Raw genomic sequence first — 7,734 nt, 5'->3', positions numbered from 1 at the left:
GGGTTCAAGGGTAAGAGACAACATTAACTACAGGGTGTAAGACAGGGTTCAGGGGTGAGAGACAACATTAAGTACAGGGTGTAAGACAGGGTTCAGGGGTCAGAGACATCATTAACTACAGGGTGTAAGACAGGGTTCAAGGGTGAGCGACAACATTAACTACAGGGTGTAAGACAGGGTTCAGGGGTGAGAGACAACATTAACTACAGGGTGTAAGACAGGGTTCAGGGTGAGAGACAACATTAGCTACAGGGTGTAAGACAGGGTTCAGGGGTAAGAGACAACATTAACTACAGGGTGTAAGACAGGGTTCAGGGGTAAGAGACAACATTAACTACAGGGTGTAAGACAGGGTTCAGGGGTGAGAGACAACATTAACTACAGGGTGTAAGACAGGGTTCAGTGGTGAGAGACAGTATTAACTACAGGGTGTAAGACAGGGTTCAGTGGTGAGAGACAGTATTAACTACAGGGTGTAAGACAGGGTTCAGTGGTGAGAGACAGTATTAACTACAGGGTGTAAGACAGGGTTCAGGGGTGAGAGACAGCATTAACTACAGGGTGTAAGACAGGGTTCAGTGGTGAGAGACAGCATTAACTACAGGGTGTAAGACAAGGTTCAGGGGTGAGAGACAGCATTAACTACAGGGTGTAAGACTGGTTCAGGGGTAAGAGACAACATTAACTACAGGGTGTAAGACAGGGTTCAAGAGTGAGAGACAGCATTAACTACAGGGTGTAAGACAGGGTTCAAGGGTAAGAGACAGCATTAACTACAGGGTGTAAGACAGGGTTCAAGGGTAAGAGACAGCATTAACTACAAGGTGTAAGACAGGGTTCAAGGGCGTGGGACAGCATTAACTTCAGGGTGTAAGACAGGGTTCAGGGGTGAGAGACAACATTAACTACAGGGTGTAAGACAGGATTCAGTGTGAGAGACAGTATTAACTACAGGGTGTAAGAGAGGGTTCAGGGTGAGAGACAACATTAACTGCATAGTGTAAGACTGGTTCAAGGGTGAGAGACAGCATTAACTACAGGGTGTAAGACAGGGTTCAGTGGTGAGAGACAGCATTAACTACAGGGTGTAAGACAGGGTTCAGGGGTGAGAGACAGCATTAACTACAGGGTGTAAGACAGGGTTCAGTGGTGAGAGACAGCATTAACTACAGGGTGTAAGACAGGGTTCAGGGGTGAGAGACAACATTAACTACAGGGTGTAAGACAGGGTTCAGGGGTAAGAGACAGCATTAACTACAGGGTGTAAGACAGGGTTCAAGGGTGAGAGACAACATTAACTACAGGGTTGAAGACAGGGTTCAGGGGTAAAAGACACATTAAGTACAGGGTGTAAGACAGGGTTCAGGAGTGAGAGACAACATTAACTGCATAGTGTAAGACTGGTTCAAGGGTGAGAGACAGCATTAACTACAGGGTGTAAGACAGGGTTCAGTGGTGAGAGACAGCATTAACTACAGGGTGTAAGACAGGGTTCAGGGGTGAGAGACAACATTAACTACAGGGTGTAAGACAGGGTTCAGGGGTAAGAGACAGCATTAACTACAGGGTGTAAGACAGGGTTCAAGGGTGAGAGACAACATTAACTACAGGGTTGAAGACAGGGTTCAGGGGTAAGAGACACATTAAGTACAGGGTGTAAGACAGGGTTCAGGAGTGAGAGACATCATTAACTACAGGTTGTAAGACAGGGTTCGAGGGTGAGCGACAACATTAACTACAGGGTGTAAGACAGGGTTCAGGGTGAGAGACAGCATTAACTACAGGGTGTAAGACAGGGTTCAGGGGTGAGAGACAACATTAACTACAGGGTGTACGACAGGGTTCAGGGGTGAGAGTGTAAGACAGGGTTCAAGGATGAGAGACAACATTAACTACAAAGTGTAAGACAGGGTTCAGGGGTGAGAGACAACATTAACTACAGGGTGTAAGACAGGGTTCGGGGTGAGAGACAACATTAGCTACAGGGTGTAAGACAGGGTTCAGGGGTGAGAGACAACATTAACTGCATAGTGTAAGACAGGGTTCACGGGTGAGAGACAACATTAACTGCATAGTGTAAGACACGGTTCAAGTGTTAGAAACAACATTAACTACAGGGTGTAAGACAGGGTTCAAGGGTGAGAGACAACATTAACTACAGGGTGTAAGACAGGGTTCAAGGGTGAGAGTCAACATTAACTGCATAGTGTAAGACAGGGTTCACGGGTGAGAGACAACATTAACTACAGGGTGTAAGACAGGGTTCACGGGTGAGAGACAACATTAACTGCATAGTGTAAGACAGGGTTCACGGGTGAGAGACAACATTAACTACAGGGTGTAAGACAGGGTTCAACGGTGAGAGACAACATTAACTACAGGGTGTAAGACAGGGTTCAAGGGTGAGAGTCAACGTTAACTACAGGGTGTAAGACAGGGTTCAGGGGTGAGAGACAACATTAACTGCATAGTGTAAGACAGGGTTCAAGGGTGAGAGACAACATTAACTGCATAGTGTAAGACAGGGTTCAAGTGTTAGAAACAACATTAACTACAGGGTGTAAGACAGGGTTCAAGGGTGAGAGTCAACATTAACTACAGGGTGTAAGACAGGGTTCAGGGTGAGAGACAGTATTAACTACAGGGTGGAAGAGAGGGTTCAGGGGTGAGAGACAACATTAACTACAGGGTGTAAGACAGGGTTCAGGGTGAGAGACAACATTAACTACAGAGTGTAAGACAGGGTTCAGGGGTGAGAGAGAACATTAACTACAGGGTGTAAGACAGGGTTCAGGGTGAGAGACAACATTAGCTACAGGGTGTAAGAGAGGGTTCAAGGGTGAGAGACAACATTAACTACAGGGTGTAAGACAGGGTTCATGGGTAAGAGACAACATTAACTACAGGGTGTAAGACAGGGTTCAGGGGTGAGAGACAACATTAACTGCATAGTGTAAGACAGGGTTCACGGGTGAGAGACAACATTAACTGCATAGTGTAAGACAGGGTTCACGGGTGAGAGACAACATTAACTGCATAGTGTAAGACAGGGTTCAAGGGTGAGAGACAACATTAACTACAGGGTGTAAGACAGGGTTCAAGGGTGAGAGTCAACATTAACTACAGGGTGTAAGACAGGGTTCAGGGGTGAGAGACAGCATTAACTACAGGGTGTAAGACAGGGTTCAGGGGTGAGAGACAACATTAACTGCATAGTGTAAGACAGGGTTCAAGGGTGAGAGACAACATTAACTGCATAGTGTAAGACAGGGTTCAAGTGTTAGAAACAACATTAACTACAGGGTGTAAGACATGGTTCAAGGGTGAGAGTCAACATTAACTACAGGGTGTAAGACAGGGTTCAGGGTGAGAGACAGTATTAACTACAGGGTGTAAGAGAGGGTTCAGGGTGAGAGACAACATTAACTGCATAGTGTAAGACTGGTTCAAGGGTGAGAGACAGTATTAACTACAGGGTGTAAGACAGGGTTCAGGGGTGAGAGACAGCATTAACTACAGGGTGTAAGACAGGGTTCAAGGGCGTGGGACAGCATTAACTTCAGGGTGTACGACAGGGTTCAAGGGTGAGAGACAGCATTAACTACAGGGTTAAGACAGGGTTCAGGGGTAAAAGACAACATTAACTACAGGGTATAAGACAGGATTCAAGCGTAAGAGACAACATTAACTACATGGTGTAAGACAGGGTTCAGGGGTAAGAGACAACATTAAGTACAGGGTGTAAGACAGGGTTCAGCGGTGAGAGACAGCATTAACTACAGGGTGTAAGACAGGGTTCAGGGGTGAGAGACAGCATTAACTACAGGGTTGAAGACAGGGTTCAGGGGTGAGAGACAACATTAACTACAGGGTGTAAGATAGGGTTCAAGGGTGAGAGACAACATTAACTACAGGGTGTAAGATAGGGTTCAGGGGTGAGAGACAACATTAACTACAGGGTGTACGACAGGGTTCAGGGGTGAGAGACAACATTAACTACAGGGTGTAAGACAGGGTTCAGGGGTGAGAGACAACATTAACTACAGGGTGTAAGATAGGGTTCAGGGGTGAGAGACAACATTAACTACAGGGTTGAAGACAGGGTTCAGGGGTGAGAGACAACATTAACTACAGGGTGTAAGATAGGGTTCAAGGGTGAGCGACAACATTAACTACAGGGTGTAAGATAGGGTTCAGGGGTGAGAGACAACATTAACTACAGGGTGTACGACAGGGTTCAGGGGTGAGAGACAACATTAACTACAGGGTGTAAGACAGGGTTCAGGGGTGAGAGACAACATTAACTACAGGGTGTAAGATAGGGTTCAAGGGTGAGAGACAACATTAACTACAGGGTGTAAGACAGGGTTCAGGGGTGAGAGACAGCATTAACTACAGGGTGTACGACAGGGTTCAGGGGTGAGAGACAATATTAACTATAGAGTGTAAGACAGGGTTCAGGGGTGAGAGACAACATTAACTACAGAGTGTAAGACAGGGTTCAGGGGTGAGAGACAGCATTAACTACAGGGTGTAAGACAGGGTTCAGGGTGAGAGACAACATTAACTACAGGGTGTAAGACAGGGTTCAAGGGTAAGAGACAACATTAACTACAGGGTGTAAGACAGGGTTCAGGGGTAAGAGACAACATTAACTACAGGGTGTAAGACAGGGTTCAGGGGTAAGAGACATCATTAACTACAGGGTGTAAAACAGGGTTCAGGGGTAAGAGACATCATTAACTACAGGGTGTAAGACAGGGTTCAGGGGTAAGAGACATAATTAACTACAGGGTGTAAGACAGGGTTCAGGGGTAAGAGACATCATTAACTACAGGGTGTAAAACAGGGTTCAGGGGTAAGAGACAACATTAACTACAGGGTGTAAGACAGGGTTCAGGGGTGAGAGACAACATTAACTGCAGGGTGTAAGACAGTGTTCAGGGGTGAGCTTAAAGTTAACGTTTGTTTTGTTTAACGACAGCACTAGAGCACATTGGTGTATTAATCATTGGCTACTGGATGTCAAACATTTATGTTGATATATATTCTTAGAGAGGAAACCAGCATTAGTAGCTAGGGATCTTTTATACGTCCCTTTCCGGAAACAGGATAACACGGTCTTTGATATAACTGAATGCACATAAGAGACCGTCATCTAATTAAGAAAAGAGACGAAGCCATAATTACAAAAATTTCTGACATAATTTGGAATATTTCTATAGAATCGAGGCAAACATATACAACCATCTGCCATCGCCAGATTTTCAGATACATTTTTATATATTGTCCAGGACGGTCGTGCCTCACCCTTACGTTTGTTTTGTTTAACTACACAACTAGAACACAATGATTTATTAATCATCTGCTATTGGATGTCACACATGTAGTAATTTCGACATATAGTCTTAGAGAGGAAACCTGCTACATTTTTCCATTAGTAGCAAGGGATCTTTTATATACACCATCCCACAGACAGGATAACACATACCACGGTCTTTGATATACCAGTGATGGTGCACTGGCTGGAGCGAGAAATTGCCCAATAGGGGATCGATCCTAGACTGACCGCGCATCAAGCGGGCACTTTACCACTTGGCTACGTCCCGCCCCCGGATGCACGTAAATACAATACCCTATCCTACCTTACCGTACCAAAGTAATAAGCAGTATCACTGTCACATTGATCAGTGCAAGGCAAATCTGGACTTTAATAAAATATATTTTATCTGACAAGTGCATTCCAAATCAAACACCTTTCACATTTCGCTAAATACCCGAATCTCCTGCAATAAGTGTTTGGCATTTTATATATAATAATAATCGCGGCATTTCTGGTTTTACGTGTTGGCGTCAAAAGCGATACCGAGAAGCGTGGCATTATGGAAACGCGAATGCTATCTTAACAACGTGCCACCAAGTCAATAGCCCTCTTCAGTTTGCTGCCTCGTGGTGCTGTCAAAATCGCCAATGGTGCCGCCACAATCACGCCTATGGCGTCGCGCATTCACCGTCTGATCAGCAAACAAGAGATAATGGGACGAGAGGAATCCAGATCGGTGTTGTTCGACTCGGAATTATGCACCAGGTCCGCCAATAATAAGCTTTATTACAATTTAATACTGTCCCATTGTTTCGCCGTTCCGAATCCAGATTATACGTTTTAGGAACTCCGTGGCGTCACCGATACTGCGGATTTGGCCGTAATTTCACGTTTCACATATAAACCTATCTTTTCCCAAACAATCGCCATTACCATATTAATATTTCATAGAACTTTTTTTGTTTCTTTTCTTGTTTTTTTCATGTTTCATTTTTTGTTGTTGTAGAAAATGGAGACGGTCTTTCCAAGAAATTATCAAGAAAAACAAAGTACAGTTTTCATGATATGAGATTTAAAAATGTAGAACCGAATTAACAAAGCCTGTTTAAGTCTCACACGTTTATACATTTTCGCTGCTTAAACACCTGCGTTTAAAAAAACAAAAAACAGGCTTCGTAATTTCGGCTCATAAAGTTTATTTTGAATTTTATGAGTAGCTATGAAAATAATTAATAACAAGCATATGATAATATATTATTATATATAATTAGCAAACAACCACAACCCGTGTCCACGTTTTCCTCAAATAAAACTAGTTCTCATTTTCACTATTTCTTATCTTTTTATTATTATTATTATTTTTTGTAATACTTGTAATAGGAGTGGTGCAAAGCTATATAATTTAAAGCGGAAAAAATATCAGATTTTAAAAACTTTAAAAACTTGTTTTTCTGAAACCAATTATTTTGGTAACAGCAATCGAATAAAATAAAGTTTATGCATTTTTCCTGACATCGGACATTTTTTTCGTTTTTGACTAATGCTCTCATTTTTATTTCACGCACCATAGCCTTCGAAATTGTGCTACATCTTATTTTTAATATTAATCAATATTTGTATTTAATACAAATAAACCTGAATTATTTAATTTAATTCTGCAGGTTGTTGGTATTAAAGACAGTTATCCACCCACTCTATTATTATTTCTCGAAAACCTATTGCTTAGAATGTTATAATTTGTAATGGCTTAACTGTACGCAATACTAATTACTTGCTAACCCACAAAATAATCCCTGGGTTTTACTTCTACTAGAATAAGTGAAGTTACGTCTAACACGTACTAGTAGACAACAGAGAAACACGTACGTTAATTTACCTAAAAAGCATAGCGATGTTAACCACCCTCGAGGTATGTAGGCGTTTTTCTGACAATAATAAATAGACTCGAATGACACTTTTCTTTAGCATTATTTTGGAGATAAGTAGCCAAACAATAAAACAATTGTTTGTTTAAAGACACCACTAGAGCACATTCATTTATTAATCATCGGCTATTGGATGTCAAATATTTGGTACTTTTGACTTATAGTCTTAGAGAGGAAACCCGCTACATTTATCCATTAATAGCAAGGGTTCTTTTATATGCACCCATCCCATATACCACGGCCTTTGTAATACCTGTCGTGGTGCACTGGCTGGAACAAGAAATAACCCAATGGGTCAGTGACGGGAATCGATCCTAGACCGACCGCACATCAGTCAAGCACTTTACCACTAGAAAAGAAAAGTAAAAGGTTTTTTTATTTTTTACAATTTTTGTGTGCAATTTAGAAAACAATCGGCTCAGAAATAAATAACTTGTAGTAAATTTCATAGTATGACAAAAAGGCGTTCCCTGTGGGACGGACTAT

This window comes from Gigantopelta aegis, chromosome 14 (assembly GCF_016097555.1).
Source record: "Gigantopelta aegis isolate Gae_Host chromosome 14, Gae_host_genome, whole genome shotgun sequence".
Lineage (NCBI taxonomy): Eukaryota > Metazoa > Mollusca > Gastropoda > Neomphalida > Peltospiridae > Gigantopelta > Gigantopelta aegis.
This window is presented reverse-complemented; position numbering follows the sequence as displayed.